We start from the raw sequence: 21,281 nt of genomic DNA, 5'->3' as shown, positions 1-21,281 counted from the left end.
TCAACATAGCAAAGCATCTAGGGCCATGAGGTAGTACATTGTTGTGTAGCACAAGTCAATCTAATTTCCATGGGATTAAATGTTGGAGTGGTTGAGAATAGCCTGAAAGGCTAGCATCTAAGCCAGAGGGTGCCTTCCCATGAACATTTCTCTGGATTATGGCAGTGCTGCCATAATCCAGAGAAATTTCTACAATGTGTGAATGAGGGTTTTAGAAGCCGAAGTCAGAGACATAGTCATGCAGATCAGTAGGCCAATAGCATGGTCAGTGATGAAAACTGGACCTATATAGGCCTTGTGAGAACATGTCTCTGATGACCAGATAAAGACCTTACCTCCATCCCCATCATGCCAAGCTTGCAGCTGGTCCAACCACCTCAACTTGTTTATGCCCAGACACTGGGCCTTCTTCATTAGGTCCTCAATCTATAGGGAGAAATAGGATGAGAAAGCTGAGTGTGTTCTGTAGCTGTTACTGTACCCTCCATACTAGTATGTGAGAATGTATCCTACTGATGTGTGAATTGAATAGCTTGGTTTTAGGCACTCCATTAATGCACATAGAAGTGGTGTGATACCACCTACACCAAAAGAATACCTGAACATGCAGCCTTCATGAAGGGCCACAATACCCCAGGTCACTAGTAAGGCTACTGTGCAGTACAACCTATGAGAATAACTTTATGGTGTAGCAGGAACCATGCGGCAGGCCATAATCTATGCCATAGGCTTGCACTCCTGTAGGTATCACCATGAAATGCTAGAGCAAGTAGCATCTCTTCTTTATATCATTATTATACTTGTCACTATAAGCTTCAGTCATTCGCTGTAAATCTTGCCTACTATTTCTGTTACATAGTACGACTGGCAATAAATGTACAGTCATTCTTTTAAAGAAATCTACAAAAGTTACAGTCTCCATACAAAGTTATTTACTCTAGAGTAAATGTTGGCCCCTTTGGGCCCCTTCATGCCCTCCATGCATATACCCTCTTCCCCTAGTGTCCCTCTTCATGCCCCTACCCCACTACCCACATTCTATTTACCCCAAATGGGTAGGATTCCCATTGATTGAAATCTTGCTGCAGGCCCCTCCAGGCCCATCACATTTCCTCTGTCTATGGAAAGGGAACAGGAGGGCCTCATTATTCACCACCAGGGACACCAGATAGGTGATGTCCCCGGTAGTGAAATTTGGCTGTTGGGCTGATGCAGGCTCATTCAGTCTGTATACCATTGAAGAACAAGAAGTGCTATCCTCGTGGAAGTATGCATGTGTGCATGTACTCATATTTACTTGCAGATTTGGAAGGAGGCACACACATTAACGTACAGATGCGCATGCAATATATGTCAGAGACTTACTCGTATTTTGTGTCATGTGCATACATTTACGTGCATGATACAAAATACAAACGTGTTTGCGTATGCGCACCTTTTAAAGTTATCCTCCCTATGTATTATCCACATATCGAAGTGCTTTGGAAACAGAGCATAGCTAGGTCATTTGGCACTTATGGCCAAGTGAAAAAGTGTGGCCTCACTCTGTATAGAACATATGATACCATTAGCTGGGAGACTCTTAAATGTTTTACATGTTTTAAAAAGTTAAAACATTATCATTATTATTATTTATAACCTACAAGAACTGTAGGTTTGTCCTTTCTAGCTAATTCTAACCTTCATCAAATTGCATTTTGACCAAAACATGCTGCTGGTCACTTATTAGATTTGGAGGTTTTATTGGATAAGTTTAATTTGAAAGCTGGGGGCATCTCCTGAGTATCACCTAAGGGAAACTTTAAATCTTCTGAATGTCACATAAAGAAAATGAGATCACATGTAATCTCTTTACTGTGTCATATATATATATATATATACATATACAGTACAATAAAAAAAACAACATATATATATATACATATATAAAATCAACAAGTTCAATGGTCACCAATCCCACAGGTACAAAACTGATTAATCTCAGTCTCTCAAAGAATAACACAGTACAAACTTAGGTTTACATATTTATCTTTATCATTGCACACATTGTTACATGCTGTGCCTCTCAATACAGGATGTTAGCATTAAGATGGCTGTAGAATAGGATTTTGATATTTCCCCTAAAAGTTTCTATTCATTACATTGAAAAATGTAAGCGTAATTGAGGTGTATCAGTGCAGAAACACTAAGAAAGGTCTTTGTTGCAGGTAGCTTTGATGCATAGAGCTAGGTCTGCTTCAATCTCTTTTCTCACTATTCTCAGTCATTGAAAAGATAAGGTTATTCATATTTCTATCAAGTGCCTCCTGACACACATGCTATGGGATATTTTCTAACCTTTATGCAGGCTTTGATTGGATGATCCCAGTCCACTGCATCAAGGGAATGGGCTCATCTGCAACAAAATTAAATTCTGTTATACACTGTTGTTTGGTTCCACATTGTGGCAAACTAATCATAAAGTTTATGCATTTTTAATAGAAGTCAAGAAACAGTGAAATTCATGAAATCAAATGGAATATGAAATATAAGAAGCATTTCTGTCAGTCAGCAATAAATTCTTTACAATTTTTTTTTTTTGTTCCTCAGTTGTCTTGTGCACATGACTCTGAGCATAGAACTTTCCAATTATCTTTACTGTATATGCAGTATGGACAATGGAAAAGCCGCAGATTTCTCTGGACAAGTGTGGTCATTTTGTGAGCAATTTCATGTAGAATATTTGGTCACAGGTAACAGTGAGCACCCAGGAAACTGAAGCAGCTTACATCAGGGCTTCCCAATCCTGCCCTGGGGATCCATAGCCAATCAGCAAATCCACAAGAAATATGCATATGATACTGTAAGTCTGCATGTATTGGAGTCCCAGTATATGGAAATTTGTCTCAGGCATATTCCTTATGGATATCCTGAAAATCCGACTGGTTGTGCTGTTCCTAGGACAGATTTGGGAAGCTGTGGTCTACCTGGTTTTACTAAATCTCCCTTCATGTCAGTAGAAAGAAAACACTCTTTATGCAATTGTAATATTTAAAAAGGTAATTTCATTCATATAAACATGATGGGGTTGACTCACTCTTGCTTGTGACTTAGAAAAATTTCTGTCAACAATGTATTTGCCATCTTCGGTGAATAAAAAGAATCACATTCAGAGTTACAAAATGCTGACAAGGTGCTCTGTGCATCTTGGCAGCCCTGAATTAACTTCCTATTTATTTATTTATTTTATTTCAAAATTCTTCTATACCGTCGTTAAGTTGGAGAACCATCACAACGGTTTACATATAGGCACGATAATTATGATTGGTATAGCTTACAACTTGAACATGTGCCATCATAGTACGGTAACAATAAAGTGCAATAAGCTATGAGTTTAAGTAAACTAATCAGTTTGGTATGACAATTTCTCAACGGTACAAAATTAACATTACTGTGGGTTTGTTCGGTGCGTCCATCTTAATCAATTGTTTTTTTCCTTCTCTTTGTCCTTCTCGAAAGCTTGTATATAGAGCCAGGTTTTCATGTTAGATTTAATGATTTTCAGATTTCTCTGGAGCCTTAATTCAAGAGGCATGGTGTTCCATAGTACAGGGCCAGCCAGTGACAGTGCTCTTTCCCTTACTTGAGTGAGCCGAGCTGATTTGACTGAGGGGACAGTTAGTAGGGCCTTATTCGCAGATCTTAGTTTTTCAGACTCTTACTGGTCTTTGGATTATTTACAATATGCATAAGGCTTATTATTCCTTTTCAGATATGCAAAATTGCTCTGTTGGCATTATCAGCATTGGAACTGGGTAGAGGAAGTGCTCATAGTGTGATATGATAGCAATCTGCAGGCAAGAAGACAACATTGCTTTCCCACACCTCAGTCACTACTTGACCTCCTCTAAATGTGCTGTCACATATGAATGGCCTGGCTCAACAGAAAACAATAGACGTCTTGTACGTTTGTCTTCTTAGATTGTAAGCTCTAATGAGCAGGGCTGTCTTTTTGTGTGTTTGTAGTGTTATAAAAATGTTAAGTAGTAGCAGAAGTAAATTCCTTAGGAAGGTGTAGGTGGAGTGGGCAAGCATGTATGCCAGCTAAGCCCAGACAATGTAGGGTTCAAGAAGGAGTTTATTTTTGCAGCTTTCAGGCAGAAACAAAGAACAGATTCAGATAGCAGAAAAGAAATACAAATATCCTATCTTCACTTCAGTTTCATATCATAAACAGAGAAACAGAGAAATGTGACAGCTGAAAAAGACCATATTGCCCATCTACTCTGCCCATCCAGATGAACTACTCAGTAGTCAGCTCTACAATCCTTACCACTCCCTCAGAGATCCCCTGTGCTTATCATGTAACCAATTAGTATACAGGATTTTGATGCAACAGCGGCACAGATCTCTGCTTCGATGGCGGGGGAAAAAGAGGGGAATTGGATTCAGACAATGCCAATGTGGGGCCCTGACTTTTATGGTCCGGAGTACTGACACGCAGACAGGGAAAATGCGCAGGTCTGCTTCAATGGCCAAAGTCCAAAAGCAAGGCACGTTCAAGCAGCATTGTATGAATTATAACGAAGGCAGCTCACCCTGTAAAATGCTGCTAGCAGTAATTTTTGTTTTGGGTTTGACAGTTGCTTGGTTTCAATTGTTAATATTACTACTCTTGAGAGAAACCTGCACAGAGTGGCAGTTACTACCTTAAGAAACTTGCTGGGAAGCCTAGATGGACTATTTGATCTTTTTCTGCCATGGTCATTATGTTACTATGTAATGTTATCTCATGCTTTCTTGAATTCACATACTCTCCTTTTCACCACCTTCTCTGTATAGAACTATTTACTTGGATTACTCCTAAGCCTACCCCTTTGAACTTCATGCCATGAACCCCTCATTCCAGAAAATCAGAATCTCCTTTGATAGAGGCCCACCTCCTATGCATTGATACTTTAGAGGTGTTTGTTTGTCTCTATCATATCTCACCTATCCCACCTTTCCGCTAGGGTATATATATTTAGATCTTTAAGACTGTCCTCATATGCTTTAAAACAAAATCTATTGACCATTTTAGTTGCCTTCTTCTGGACCATCCAGTTTATATCCTAATGAAGGTATAGTCTCCAGAATTGTACACCACCAGGGACTTATATAAAGGTAATATTATCTCCTTTTTTACATTCCTCTCCCTTTGTACCTAAGCATCTTTCTGGCTTTTTCTGTTACCTTATCTTCTGTTTGGCCACTTTAAGATCATCAGATATGATCACCCCCAGATCCCACTCTTGATTCAAGCTTAGAATTAAACTGTCTATACTGTACTACTCCTTTGGGTTTTTGCAAATCAAATGCATAACTGCAGTTGTTAGTATTAAATCTTAGCTGCCATATTCTAGACCATTTCTCAAACTTTGCTAAATCCCTTCTCTTGGTTTTCACACTTTCCTGGGTGCATACCCTGTTGCAAGTTTTGGTATCATCCACAAATAGACAATCCTTTCCTGATAGTCCTACTGCAATATTGCTTATGAAAATGTTGAAGAAATCTAAAGGAACAAATAGTTATCCTGAGTAGCAAGTTCAGGCTCTGAAAAAAGAGGTTCAGCCTCATATCTGTAAGCCTCAGTCTGTGGGAATAAGGGTTCAGCATTTTTATATATGACACATAGGCTGCTAACACAGAGTGGCAGAAAGCTGATAGGGGAAAGACAGGCTGGCAGAGCCTAGCTGCACAGGGTACTAGTTGTAACACAGGTTGTATGAGAAACTCTTCCTCTGGTATTTTCTGGAATAGCAAGTCCAAGGGATTGATATATCATATACCCCACCTCAACAAACATGGACCATGCTCTAATGCTTGTTAGCTGAAACCAGATTGGGTTGCGGTCAAAACCCAGGGTGGAACTATCTTTTAGGGATGTGCAGAAGGAAAACATTCATTTCGATTCGGTTTTCATTTTGCCGGGACCCAAATTTGTTGCATTCATTTCATAAGGGGGAAAACCAATTCTTTGATTAGTTTTATTCGTTTTCCGATTTCCCATTAAAGTCAATGGGGAAGTATTTGCAGCCTACTTTTGGCTGAAGAATTGAAGTTTTCTTATCACTTCTGATGAAACTTCTGGGTGGCAATCATCAGAATGAGAAAATATGTGGCATGTGGCAAAGTGGCACCAAAGTGGCATGAATAGCCTAAGGCACCTTAAAGGGGCAAAGGTGTACCAGGCATGGCAAGAGTACTTTAACAGAGATGCAAAGCAGCAGCGAGAGTGTCAAAACCACACCACAACTTCAAAAGAGAGCACCGATAACAGATGCATGAACCCTCGAAGGCAGCACAACAGGCAAGCAAGTAGCATCAACAACCTACAGCACAATGAAGGGGGAACATAGCAAGCAGAAAGATTAGCATCAACACACTGAGGAACCATGATAGTGGCAGGAACACCACAAGGAGTTTAGTGAGTCATCTGGTATACGACAGCAAGGCAGAGAGGCAGAAAGCTGATAGGGGCAAGACAGGCTGGCAGAGCGGAGGTAGACTGGTCCCTGTGGTTTTGATAGGGGCAAGACAGGCTGGCCCAGGGGAGAGTTCCCTTTCCTTTGCACAGGAAAGGGCTCCCTAGAATGGGTTTGCCCCTAGAGTGGGGTGTTTCCATTGGCATCTAGTGAGCTCTTGCTGGTCATTTAAAATCTGGTGGAGTTAGCAGAGGAGAGTGCCATATGAACAGAGGTTCAACATGGGTCAACAGTTACTAATAGGCTGGCCAGCTAGCCCGGGGAGAGTTCCTTTTCCTTTGAGCAGGAAAGGGCCCCCCGGAATGGGTTGGCCCCTAAAGTGGAGCACGAGCCTTCAAAGCATGGCGATGTGGAGCAGGGTGCCATGTGAACAGCAGTTCAACATGGGTCAACAGGTACTAAGAGATAGGCCAGCTACACCCGGGGAGAGTTCACTTTCCTTTGAGCAGGAAAAGGCTCCTGGATGGACAGGCACAGCATTTGAGGTCAAGCCCTCATAGGGACTTAAGGCCTGGACAGGCAGGCACTGCATTCGAGGATAGAGGTCAAGCCCTCATTGGGACATAAGGCCTGGATGGACAGGCACAGCATTAGAGGTCAAGCCCTAGTAGGGACATAAGACCTGGATGGACAGGCACAGCATTCGAGGATAGAGGTCAAGCCCTCATTGGGACATAAGGCCTGGACGGACAGGCACAACATTAGAGGTCAAGCCCTTGTAGGGACATAAGGCCTGGACGGACAGGCAGGCACAGCATTAGAGGTCAAGCCCTTCTAATAATTCAACAGAGGATGCTTTTAGAGCAATAGACTGCCATTTGTGAAGCAAGAAATGAGCTGAAGATTATTTGTGAATACCCAGAACCTATTAACATCTGAAGTCAGCTTTTTATGTTCTTACATTCCAAATGTGGATGGATAGGCACATAGTTAGATGTCAAGCCCTTTTAGGGACATAAGGCCTGGGTGGACAGGCACAGCATTTGATGATAGAGGTCAAGCCCTCATAGGGACGTAAAGGCTGGATGGACAGGCAGGCACAGCATTAGAGGTCAAGCCCTTTTACGTAGGGACATAAGGCCTAGACAGACAGGCACAGCATTCGAGGTCAAGCCCTTGTAGGGACATAAGGGCTGGACAGACAGGCACAGCATTAGAGGTCAGATCGCTATCTCCTCCCCTTTTCAGGAGAACAGCAGAACAGATTGCTAACTCCGCTCTCCTGGTGGGGTGAGCGATAACAGATTTCTAACTCCTCCCCTCTGGAGGAGGAGAGCATAACAGATTGCTAACTCCTCCCCTCTGGAGGAGGAGAACATAACACGGTGCTGCATTGTCTGGACATTTTTCAGAAGCAGGTGCAAGAGAGATTAGTGCCTTTAACAGAAGAGCACACATACATGCTCACCACAGTCTGTGGTGAGCATGTATGTGTGCTCTTTTAGGGACATAAGGCCTGGATGGACAGGCACAGCATTCTAGGTCAAGCTCTTATAGGGACATAAAGCCTGCACCGACAGGCACAGCATTAGAGGTCAAGCCCTTGTAATTCAACAGAGGATGCTTTTAGAGCAATTGAGACTGCCATTTGTGAAGCAAGAAATGAGCTGGAGATTATTTGTGAATACCCAGAAGCTATTAACATCTGAAGTCAGGTTTTTATGTTCTTATATTCAAATGTTGCAAAACAGGAAAAGAATATTCTGGAAAGAAGTGATGCACAAATACATGAAACTGAAATTAGAAATACTAGAACTAAACTCAGACAGGCACAGCGTTTGAGGTCAGGCCCTTGTTGGGATACACGGCCTGGACAGTGGCCAGACAGGCACAGCGTTTAAGGTCAGACCCTTGTAGGGACATACGGCCTGGATAGTGGACGGACAAGCACAGCGTTTCAGGTCAGGCCCTTGTAGGGATGTACAGTCCGGACAGTGGCCAGACAGGCACAGCGTTTCAGGTCAGGTACATGTGCTGATATTATCTGGAGCAAAGTAGACAGTTGGAGCTGCTGCAAGGCTTTCAATTGCTTTTATTCATCTTGCCATTCACAGGGAAAATTTGGAAACCCAAGCAAAGGCAGGTTTATTTTCTAAAACACCAGCATTTCCATCAACTCTGGTGCCAGCCTTTAGCGGTGAGGGCTCATGATATCCCCTGTCATTGAAAATTCATGTTGACTGGGCACACTGGTTGGTGGACATGACAGATATCGTTGAGCCACTTTGGCTAGGTGTGGCCAGACAGTGGACTTGTGGGCCCAATATGCCAGCGGATCTGTCTGCATGTCCTCTGTGGGATCTGAGAGATACCGTGTCATTGACAGTTGTGCTGGTATCTCCTTTGCTTGGGTGGGCTTAGAGTACACATGCCAGCTGCTTTCTCTCTAGCCCATAGCAGAACAGATGATTCTTTATGGGCAACATGCCTTTGGCATACTGAAGTGGAGGAGGAGGAGGTAGTAGCTGTCGCTGACAGAGTGGTGCAACTGCTTGGGCTAGCACAACTCTCTGAAATGCCCACCGCTGTTTCCTCCTCTGCTTCATGCCTAATCTGTCTCTGCCTATGGTTCTCCTGATCACGGACGTTTGGTAACAGCAATTCCTTCACAAATAAGAGACAATTGGACTGTAGGGCGAGTTTCCCTTTCACACGGGGATCACAGACTGTGGTGAGCATGTATGTGTGCTCTTCTGTTAAAGGCCCTAATCTCTCTTGCACCTGCTTCTGAAAAATGTCCAGACAATGCAGCACCGTGTTATGTTCTCCTCCTCCAGAGGGGAGGAGTTAGCAATCTGTTATGCTCTCCTCCTCCAGAGGGGAGGAGTTAGCAATCTGTTATCGCTCACCCCACCAGGAGAGCGGAGTTAGCAATCTGTTCTGCTGTTCTCCTGAAAAGGGGAGGAGATAGCGATCTGACATGACCTGCTCATCCAGAAGGGAGGAGTTAGCTATCTGTAGATCTGTTAGCGAACTGCTGTTAGATGCTCCTGTAGGGAAGGAGGTAGCAAGCTGTAATGGATCACTCTCTCAGGGAAGAGGAGTTGACAATCTTGTTCAATGATATTCTATTGAGGAGAGGAGCTAACAATAGGTAGCAATCTATCATGCCTCTGCTACAGAGTAGCAATCTGTTATATATAGGCTGCTGGAAAGTCCCATAGAAAGAGAGGTTAGCTACTATTTATTTATTTAATTGTTTATCTATTTATTTATTTATTTAAAATCTTTTCTATACCGTCGTTAAGCTAGTTGCTGTCACAACAGTTCACAATAAGGCACATAATTTCAAACTTAAATGTGTTAAATTATATTAACTAAATAGGTGCCATCAAATACTGTAACATAGTTTCATATTAAATATTACTTAGTGGTTGTGATGAGTCATGTCTACTTTAAGTATATCGGTTATAAGATAAATTAACACTTAAGTCTGGTCCTCTGTTGTTGCAATCTAATAAAGGTAAAATAAAATAAAATATACACACACCTACAATTCGAGTAAGCTGATGTGTGTGTGTGTGTGTGTGTGAGTTCTTCTGACGACATCATACAGTTCCCTGGATTCTACTCTTCATATCCTTTGTGGTATGCTTGCTTAAATAGCCATGTTTTTAAACTTTTTCTGAATGCTTTGATGTCTCTTTGTGTTCTGATTTCTAAAGGCATGGTGTGTTATGCTCCTGCCCGCAAGAAGCGTGGGCAGGCTCTTACCTCTCACAGCCACAGCCAGCCTGGCTGCTGACTCTGCTAGCTTTCTCCCTGAATCAGCTGGGGCCGTTTCCACAGCTGCTGCCATGCGGTCTGCTTCTCTGCTCCTGTTCCTGCCTTCCCGGGACCTCCAGCCAGCAGCGAGACCGTCTCTCCCAGTGCCTGCTTCAGCCCGGGTCCTTGCCTGGTTGGGAAGCCGTCCCTGCCAGTGCCTGCACTCTTACCTCTGCTCCTGGGGCTGTCTTCACGGCATGCAGCCGTTCCTGCAGTCAGCCCTTCCCCCGCTTCCTCTGCAGCCAGCACTTCTCTCTGCCGGTGCCTGTAGCCAGCCTTACCTTCTCTGTTTCTGTCCATGCGGCTGGGAGCTGCTCCACTGAACTGCCTTCACCCAGCTCTAGTCCAGGGCTGCTCCGCGGCTTCCTTGGGCCCTCCACGTGGCTGAGGACGCCACAAGCTTCCAGCTCTTCTCTCCAGCCTCCTAGGGCGCGAGCGCACGCCTCTCTGCTCCTCTTAAAGGGCCAGCCAGGTGTGGCCCCCTGCTGACCCCTCCCTGGGCGTTGTCCACCTCAGCCCTACTAAAGGGCTCAGCTTTCAGTGTGTCTTTGCCTTCGCAAGGAGTTGGTCACTCCTGAGATCCTCGTTCCAGGAGATGCCTTGTATTCCAGCCTTCTGCAAGGTCCAGTGTTCCATGTTTCCCATTGAAGCTTCTTGTCAAGTTGTTCCAGTCCTGATGTCTTCAGTGTTCCAGTCCTGATGTCTTCAGTGTTCCAGTCCTGATGTCTGCCTGCCGTTCCAGTCCCAAGGTCTGTCTCTTGATCCAGTCCTGATGTTCCTGATGTCCATGTTCCAGCCCAGAGGTGTGTCTCCTATTCCAGTATATGTGTTCCAGTCCTGATGTTCCTGATATCCTTGTTCCTGATCCTGATGCTTTGACCTGCCTCGTGCTGCCAGGAGAGCAGCGTATTCTTGCCTCGTGCTGCCAGGAGAGCAGCGAACCCGCTTCCTCTTACCTGTGCTCTCCCGCTCTCTGCGTGGTCCGCGACCAGCCTTCCAGGGCTGTGTAGGGCGCGCATGGGACAGGGTGGTCCGCGACTCAGTCCCGCGGGTGGCCTGAGTAGGGCGCCCTGAGGGTCAGTGCCCATGTCTTCCTTCAGCCCTCGTTCCTGACTCCACCTCTGTGCATCCAGTACCTCGACCTGAGTCCACGTCTGTGCCTGTCCACGTCTATGCATCCTGCACCTCGTTCCTGAGTCCACGTCTTGCCTGAGTCCATGTCTATGCATCCTGCACCTCGTTCCTGAGTCCACGTCTTGCCTGCGTCCATGTCTTTGCATACTGCACCTCGTTCCTGAAGTCCACGTCTATGCCTGAGTCCACGTCTAAGGATCCTGCATCTATGCCTGAGTCCACGTCTATGGATCCTGCACCTCGTCCTGAGTCCACGTCTAAGCCTGAGTCTACGTCATTCCTGAGTCTCGTCTGAATCCATGTTCCAGTCTTCGCTGCCCTGGCCTCCATCCGGCCTGCCGCTTCGTGCCGTACCCTGCGGCAGGTCCGAAAGGGCTAGGAACGGTCGGAGGACTGTTCACAAGACCAACATTGCGTTGTTGGGTCTTCCGAAGCGTGCAGGTCCGGAGGAGGGCCTGTCTTCCATGTCACTCCAGCCCTGCTCCCGTCCAGCCCATGCTCGGGCATGCCACGCCTCCCACGGCACTTCTTCAGAGTCCTCTGGGGTCGAGCCGTGGCCCAAGGACACACATCAACCAGGAGTGGGATCGCTCTCCTAGCGCTCCACAACATGGTGTTCTATATTATAGGTCCTGCTAGGGATAGGGTCCTATCCCTTACTTGAGTTAGTCTGGTTGTTTTTATTGAGGGAATAGTTAGTAGGGCTTTGTTTGCTGATCTCAAGTTTCTATTAGGGACGTGTACGTGAAGGGCTGCCTTTTCATCGTGTATTAATTTATGTATGGTGCATAGAGTCTTGTATTGAATTCTTTGTTCAATGGGTAGCCAGTGTAGCTCAATTAGGGTTTTGGTGATATGGTCTCTTTTACTTTTACCAGTTAAAATTCTTGCAGTGTGTTTTGTAATACATGTAGTGGTCTTATCATGGTGTGGGGTAATCCTAGTAGAAGGGCATTACAGAAATCAGTGCTTGAAAAAATTAATGCTTGTAGTACTGACCGGAAGTCAGTTGGTATTAGTAGTGGTTTAAGTCTTCTAAGAGTCATAAGTTTGGTGTAACCTTCCCTTACTTTTAGAGATATATGTTGTTTCATACTTAGTTCAGTATCCATAATCACTCCAAGATTTCGTACTTTCTCAGCTAGTTGTATTTTTTGGTTGTTATTGATTGTGATTGGGTTTTGAATGATTGTGATGTTTTTTCATTCAAGATGTAGGAATTCTGTTTTCTCTATGTTAATAACTAATTCCATTTGGTTTAGGAGCTGTTTTATTATATCTAGATACATGTTGGCTGAGGTTAATGTTTTCTCAATTGAGTCATTAATTGGAAGTATTAATTGAATATCATTAGCATATATGTAGTGTGAGATGCCCAGAACAGCTAGCAGGTGGCATAATGGCAGCATGTATTAGAGATGTGAATCGTGTCCTCGATCATCTTAACGATCGATTTCGGCTGGGAGGGGGAGGGAATCGTATTGTTGCCGTTTGGGTTTTTAAAATATCGTGAAAAATCGTTAAAATCGTGAGCCAACCCTCTAAAACCCACCCCCGACCCTTTAAATTAAATCCCCCACCCTCCCGAACCCCCCCCCAAATGCTTTAAATTACCTGGGGATCCAGCGGTGGTCCAGAACGGCGGTGGTCCAGAACGGCCCCCTCAATTGAATCCTTTTGTCTTCAGCCGGCGCCATTTTGCAAAATGGCCGCCGCAAAATGGCGGCGGCCATAGACAAAAACGATTCGACGCAGGAGGTCGTTCCGGACCCCCACTGAACTTTTGGCAAGTCTTGTGGGGGTCAGGAGGCCCCCCCAAGCTGGCCAAAAGTTTCTGGGAGTCCAGCGGGGTTCAGGAAGCGATTTCTTGCCGCGAATCGTTTTCCGTACGGAAAATGGCGCCAGTAGGAGATCGACTGCAGGAGGTCGTTCAGCGGCGGTCCGGAACCCCCGCTGAATGACCTCCTGCAGTCGATCTCCTGCCGGCGCCATTTTCCGTACGGAAAACGATTCGCGGCAAGAAATCGCTTCCTGAACCCCGCTGGACTCCCAGGAACTTTTGGCCAGCTTGGGGGGGCCTCCTGACCCCCACAAGACTTGCCAAAAGTCCAGCGGGGGTCCGGAACGACCTCCTGTGTTGAATCGTTTTTGTCTATGGCCGCCGCCATTTTGCGGCGGCCATTTTGCAAAATGGCGCCGGCTGAAGACAACAGGATTCAATTGAGGGGGCCGTTCCGGACCACCGCTGTTCTGCACCACCGCTGGATCCCCAGGTAATTTAAAGCATGGGGGGGGGGGTTCGGGAGGGTGGGGGATTTAATTTTAAGGGTCGGAGGTGGGTTTTAGGGGGTTTTAGTGTGCCGGCTCACGATTGTAACGATTTTCACGATAGTTTACACACCCAAACGGCAACAATACGATTCCCTCCCCCTCCCAGCCGAAATCGATCGTTAAGACGATCGAGGACACGATTCACATCTCTAATGACAAGAAGTGTCCAGCCTGGAGTAAGGGACATTAGAAAAACATCTAAGATTTGGAATCATTTTAATGTTGTGGCTGATTGGAGATGTGCTGAATGTATACATTGTAAAAGGATAGTGAGCCGTGGAAGAATTCTTGGACATCTTACTAACAGCAACATGAAATATCACCTTGAAAGAGAACATAGAGCACTGTTGCTTGCAGAAGAAGCTGCAGGGAAGCCACAGAAGGAAAGTAGTTCAGAAGATTGTGTTTATGTGAAGCAGAAGCGGTCTCCTTCCCCTTCTCCTCTTCCCCGGCAGCAGCAGCAAGCTACTATTGAGCAGATGGGGTGGTGTCCTTCTTCAATTTCACAGACTAGAAAGCAAGTAATATCCAAAGTGGTGACACGACAAATTGCTGTAATGATTGCTGAGGATGATCAGCCACTGCAGATTGTAGAGAATGGTGGATTTAAGAAGCTGATCCATCTTTTAGCCCCTGACTACAAAATTCCTTCAAAAACTACACTTACCTCTCAGGTGATTCCTTCCCTGTACTCACAATGTCGTGCTCAAATGCAGACCGTGATGGCAAGGGCAAAGGGAAGGAGCATACATCTCACCAGTGATGTTTGGACTAGTATGAATGCAATGCATGCATATTTGTCTCTAACAGCACATTGGTGGCAGCTGGATGAGGCATTAACTGACAGCACAAGAAGCAGTGGCAGTAGCACCAGCAGCTCCAAAAACCTTTCTCCAGGATACCGGTGGGCTTTACTGCATGCTCAAGTGCTAGACAAGAGACATACTTCTGAAAATATCTTACAGACAATTCAGGGGATGATGGAAGGATGGAAAGGGCTACTTAGAAGCAGTGATATGGAATGTTTAAATGGATATGTTATTACTGACAATGGTGCCAATATGATTAAGGCTCTGGGTGATGGTGGATTCAAGAGCATCCGATAATTTGCACGTACACTGCACCTGGTAGTGAGGGATGCTTTGGGGCTAAGTGGCAAGGAAGTGCAAGGTGCTGGTACTAGTCAAGTCCTGAAGCGGTTGATTGAAAAGTGTTGCAAAATAGCTGGGCATTTCAATCGCAGTGTGAAAAGTGGGAAGGAACTCAGAGAGAAACAAATAGCAGTTAGGGCATCATTGCATAACCTTGTTCAAGATGTGCCTACCAGATGGAATTCCACTTATCTTATGTTGGAGAGGTTGTCTGAACAACAGACACCTCTGCATGATTTGGCAATGGAATCTGAAATTGGATTGGAAAGTCCTCTGGGATGTCAGGACTGGACAAACATTGCACAGATGGTGCATGTCCTCAAGCCTTTCAAAGAATATACTGATGAAATGAGTGTAGCTACGTCCAGTTTAGGTGATATCATCCCTGTAATATATGATCTGGACCAGGTATTAGAGGAATTTCTGCATCAGCCAGATTTGTTGAAGGAAGTGTTGCAGCTTGTGAAATGCTTAAAAGAACAAGTACAGAAAAGGTTGAAACCTCTAATGGAAAGGGATAGCTATATGTTAGCTGCTATGTGTGACCCACATGTGAAAGGCAATTTTGCTCTCAAGTGCAATACACTTGCATACTGGAAACATAAGTTGATTAAAATGGTTGAAAAGATTTCAACTCCTCCCACTCTATCCGGCTCAACTGCTTCCAGTTCTACCAGCTGCTCCCCTCTCATGATGACACCCCATTATCCTCCCAAATTTCATCAAATTGGTGCTATTTCAAAAGCAAGAGCAAGACTTGGCAGAATTGTGACTGGTGCTGCTAACCAGCAGCAATACCTGCAAGAGAAGGTTTCAGAAATTAATGTGAATAATTTTCTCTCTGAGCCAGTTCAGAGCATGGAGTCAGATCCCCTGAGATATTGGGCAGAAAAAGCTTCAATGTGGCCTAATCTTACCTTATTAGCACAACACTTTCTTTCCTGCCCACCCACCAGTGTGCAAAGTGAAAGAGTATTTTCATTGACAGGGAACATTGTGAGTCCACACTGTGCACGTTTGAATCCAGAATTAGTAGAGGAATTGGTTTTCATCAAAATGAACCTTCTGCTGCTTGAGAATCCAAAAATTCCCTGTGACTGGGAGGAGGGGTGAGCCTCATGTATAGGATGGGGATGCAAGGTCGTTTGGGGACGCAGCAGAATGGAGCATTCAGCATCATGTGTCCCGTACTGGCTTTTTTGCAGAAGTCAGCCAGTCAGCCCTGCTCCTGCCTCCTGTCCAGGTGACATATCACGGTGCCACCACTGCTTCTTGCAGCCCCTGGCAGAAGCCAGTCCGGGAGCCACAAGCAAGCCATGAGGTGAGAAAAGGCCCCGTCCTGTTGCATCCCCACACCACAGGCTGCCAGCCAGTCAGCCAGCCAGTCAGCCCTGCTCTTGCCTCCTGTCCAGGCCCCTAGATGCAAGGTCGAGGACTGGAAGTGAGGCAGGCCTTGCTCTAGTCTGTGCAGCTGTGCTCCCAGCAGCGCCCACTGGGGCACCCGGCAGGCGGCACTGTGCCGCTGATGCACCACGGTGCCGGCGCTGCCTCTTGCGGCCCCCGGCAGAAGCCAGTCCGGGAGCCACAAACAAGCCATGGGGTGAGAAAAGGCCCCATCCTGCTGTGTCCCCGCACAACAGAAGCGAGGCCTTGCTCTAGTCTGTGCACACAGGCTTCTCACTCCCACACTCTCCCTTGCCCACCTCCGAGGCTGGACCCAGCCGGATTCCTTTCTCTGCCTCCTTTCCACCAGCGTCCACCTCCGAGGCCGGACCCAGCCGGGTTCCTTCCTCTGCCTCCCCCAGTGTCCACCTCCTTCCCACCAGAGTCTCATAGTCTTTTCCAAAACAAAATACTTGAGTGAATGAATTATGAAAGATTTTCAAGGCCAATGCAATAAAGTAAGTGCAAAGACCTTCAGAAATAATGCAAAAGTAATATTAGAAGAAAAAGAAAAACTGAGCCCCCAGCAGTTGTGTATTTCTGAAGGATTTTTTTTTTTTTTAAGATTCTGCTTTCTCTTATCCTACTTTAGTATCACACAAACATTACATTTGCTGCTTTAAATGACTGCCTTGGTCATGCTTTGTACTTGTTCCAATAGACTGAGTGCACTGCAGTGCTGCACACAGTGCACTGCACAATGAATATTCCATTGGCCCATTTGAAAGCTGTGTGAATGGTCAGTAGCCATGGTTGAAGTCTTGCCGTTGGTGCTACTAATCACAAGTATACAACTTGTGCTAATTCAACCAGACTGAATTTTTATTTCTGAATGTGTATGACTGAGTGCCATACTAAATTAAAAAAACACTGAAATTTGTTGGATTATATATAATACGATTATGTACATATCTGTTCTCTGTAAATTTAGTACCATACTACTTCATTTAGTAATAATAATAATGAATAAGTTCAATAACTTCTTTAAATAATATATAGTACAGTAATAAAATAATATAAATACAGAAAGACATCTATGAATGTAATCAAGCACAGGACAGTTGTCACATTATAATAATTGAGTCCACTAATATTTCTCAAATAAAAAATATTTCACATCCATCACCCCACACAGCCCCATTCACTGCTGGTATATAAGAGAGAGAAGAGGGGAGGGAGGTGAAGGGCCAAGCAGTCCCTGTCTCTGAAGGACAGCTCTCTTCAGAAAATCAGACCTGAATACAGGGCTGTCTCCCCCCTTCACATCCATCGCCCCCACACCCCCCCTCCCCCATTCACTGCTGGTATATGGGAGAGAGAAGGGGAGGGGGAGGTGAAGGGCCAAGCAGTCCCTGTCTCTGAAGGACAGCTCTCTTCAGAAAATCAGACTTGAATGCAGGTCTGTCTCCCCCTTCCCATCCCCCTTCACCCCCCCCTGATTCACTCCTGGTATATGGGAGAGAGAAGGGGGGGAAGTGAAGGGCCACACAATCCCTGTCTCTGAAGGACAGCTCTCTTCAGAAAATCAGACCTGAATGCAGGGGCTGTCTCCCCCTTCACATCCACCCCCCCCCCCCCATTCACTGCTGGTATATGGGAGAGAGAAGGGGGGGGTGAAGGGCCAAGCAGTCCCTCTCTGAAGGACAGCTCTCTTCAGAAAATCAGACCTGAATGCAGGGGCTGTCTCCCCCTTCACATCCATCCCCCCCACACACCCCCCATTCACTGCTGGTATATGGGAGAGAGAAGGGGGGGTGAAGGGCCAAGCATTCCCTGTCTCTGAAGGACAGCTCTCTTCAGAAAATCAGACCTGAATGCAGGGGCTGTCTTCCCCTTCACATCCATCTCCCCCCCCCCCCCCCCCCCCCACACACACACACCCATTCACTGCTGGTATATGGGAGAGAGAAGGGGGGGTGAAGGGTAGGGATGTGCAGAGCAAAATTTTATGTTCATATTTTTTATGTCCGAAAGGGGGTCCCACTTGCGGCCAATATGGACATAAAAAAAATCCAATGAGTTGGGTATATGTACATATGTGCAAAAAAAAAAATTAAACCCCCTCACCCTCCTTAATCCCCCCCCCAGACTTACCACAACTCCCTGGTGATCGAGCGAGGAGTGAGGACGTCATTTCTGCAATCCTTGGCGAGAAGCATGTGACGTCGGTGGCACGTCGAGTGACGCGGCGTCACGTGATTCCCGGCTCGTTCGCGCCGGACGGCTCGTTCGGCCCAAAAAGAACTTTTGGCCAGCTTGGGGGGGTCAGGAGGCCCCCCCAAGCTGGCCAAAAGTTCTTTTTGGGCCGAACGAGCCGTCCGGCGTGAACTTGCCGGGAATCACGTGACGTCGGCGTCACGTGATTCCCGGCTTGTTCGCGCCGAACGAGCCGTCCGGCGCGAACTTGCCGGGAATCACGTGACGTCGCGTCTGAGTGACGCGGCGCCACGTGATTCCCGGCTCGTTCGCGCCGGACGGCTCGTTCGGCCCAAAAAGAACTTTTGGCCAGCTTGGGGGGGTCAGGAGGCCCCCCCAAGCTGGTCAAAAGTTCTTTTTGGGCCGAACGAGCCGTCCGGCGCGAACGAGCCGGGAATCACGTGACGCCGGCGTCACTCGACATGCCGCCGACGTCACATGCTTCTCGCCAAGGATTGCAGAAATGGCGTCCTCACTCCTCGCTCCATCACCAGGGAGTTGTGGTAAGTCGGGGGGGGGGGGATTAAGGAGGGTGAGGGGTTTATATTTTTATTTTGGCTCAACAATCGCGATTTCCCACATATCGAACATATCTATGTTCGATATGTGGGAAATCCGATCATTTATGTCGAATCAATTTTTTAAGTAAAAAAAAAATATGAGTTGCGTTTTACTAATGCGGTCAATCCGAATGCACACCCCTAGTGAAGGGCCAAGCAGTCCCTTTCTCTGAAGGACAGCTCTCTTCAGAAAATCAGACCTGAATGCAGGGGCTGTCTCCCCCTTCACATCCATCCCCCCCACATACACCCCCATTCACTGCTGGTATATGGGAGAGAGAAGGGGAGGTGAAGGGCCAAGCAGTCCCTGTCTCTGAAGGACAGCACTCTTCAGAAAATCAGACCTGAATACAGGGCTGTCTCCCCCCTTCACATCCATCGCCCCCACACCCCCCCCTCCCCCATTCACTGCTGGTATATGGGAGAGAGAAGGGGATGGGGAGGTGAAGGGCCAAGCAGTCCCTGTCTCTGAAGGACAGCTCTCTTCAGAAAATCAGACTTGAATGCAGGTCTGTCTCCCCCTTCCCATCCCCCTTCACCCCCCCCCCCTGATTCACTCCTGGTATATGGGAGAGAGAAGGGGGGGAAGTGAAGGGCCACACAATCCCTGTCTCTGAAGGACAGCTCTCTTCAGAAAATCAGACCTGAATGCAGGGGCTGTCTCCCCCTTCACATCCACCCCCCCCCCCATTCACTGCTGGTATATGGGAGAGAGAAGGGGGGGGGGTGAAGGGCCAAGCAGTCCCTCTCTGAAGGACAGCTCTCTTCAGAAAATCAGACCTGAATGCAGGGGCTGTCTCCCCCTTCACATCCATCCCCCCCCCACACCCCCCCATTCACTGCTGGTATATGGGAGAGAGAAGGGGGGGTGAAGGGCCAAGCAGTCCCTGTCTCTGAAGGACAGCTCTCTTCAGAAAATCAGACCTGAATGCAGGGGCTGTCTCCCCCTTCACATCCATCCCCCCCCCCCCCATTCACTGCTGGTATATGGGAGAGAGAAGGGGGGGGTGAAGGGCCAAGCAGTCCCTCTCTGAAGGACAGCTTTCTTCAGAAAATCAGACCTGAATGCAGGGGCTGGCTTCCCCTTCACATCCATCTCCCCCCCCCCCCCCCCACACACACCCATTCACTGCTGGTATATGGGAGAGAGAAGGGGGGGTGAAGGGCCAAGCAGTCCCTTTCTCTGAAGGACAGCTCTCTTCAGAAAATCAGACCTGAATGCAGGGGCTGTCTCCCCCTTCACATCCCCCCCCCCCCCCCATTCACTGCTGGTATATGGGAGAGAGAAGGGGAGAGGGAGGTGAAGGGCCAGGCAGTCTCTGAAGAACAGCTGTCTGTTCAGAAGTTCAGATGGGCCATGCAGATAAAATTGGTGAGAAAACTTGGCTCAAGTTTGCAGTTCCTGTGTTAAACTTTTTTTTCACTAGAGTAGCATAAAATAAAATGAAGTACTTTGTGTATTAAACTAAATAAACTTTACATAAAATGAAATTAAGTACTTTAGTGAATATGCTACTTTAGTGAAACAAAACATTTAAAGAAACTTGCCACCTGAGCTTCAAAACATTAACATACTATAGAAAAACTAAACAAAAAAGCTTATTTACTATACTTACTGTTGTTTAATTTAAAGAGCAGGCTACTGTAATTAATTTGAATTGCTTGCACTCAGTCACTGGTACTGCACTACTTCTCTGCTGAGTCTCTCTCTCTTGTGGCTGCGTGCTATCTGTATCTGGTAGCAAAATGGCCACAGGAACAGCACCAAGCACGTGCAGCTTAGTGCACTACAAAAAGCATGCGCAGCTTAGTGCACTACAAAAAATCAGTTAAATATATGGTTCTACTTTCCCATTGGCTGTCTACAAGGTGGAGACAGCCAATGAGGATGCAGAGTGATACCTCTAGCTAACGAACATTTCCTCAAATGTTACTTTTAAACTGTTAAGTAACATTTTTTGTAGTGCACACTAACTCGCCGGTAGTGCACACTAACTCGCGTTAGTGTGCACTAATCAGGAAAATGATTTTTTAACTAAAAAAAAAGATGCCAATCCGCTGGAACATTATATTTTACGGCTGCCAGACGAACCCGATCATGAAAACGATCCGGCACCCGATTCACATCTCTAGTCCCATAGGGCCTTTGCAACTTGGGTGGGAGGGAGGCAGGGGACAGGCCACAATGTGAGGTTTT

General features: G+C 46.3%; 1 long non-coding RNA gene across 1 annotated transcript; it reads right to left on the bottom strand.

The window, feature by feature from the left end:
• Positions 1-341: 341 nt before the first annotated feature.
• On the bottom strand, positions 342-20,794 carry LOC115091699. The gene is made up of 3 exons (XR_003856800.1): positions 20,701-20,794; positions 2,338-2,395; positions 342-426 (listed from the first exon to the last, which is right to left on the bottom strand). It is a non-coding gene; the product is annotated as an uncharacterized LOC115091699 (long non-coding RNA).
• Positions 20,795-21,281: the final 487 nt, after the last annotated feature.

This window comes from Rhinatrema bivittatum, chromosome 5 (genome assembly GCF_901001135.1).
Source record: "Rhinatrema bivittatum chromosome 5, aRhiBiv1.1, whole genome shotgun sequence".
Lineage (NCBI taxonomy): Eukaryota > Metazoa > Chordata > Amphibia > Gymnophiona > Rhinatrematidae > Rhinatrema > Rhinatrema bivittatum.
Note: the sequence above shows the minus strand (reverse complement) of the source record. Positions and strands in the feature narration are given on the sequence as shown.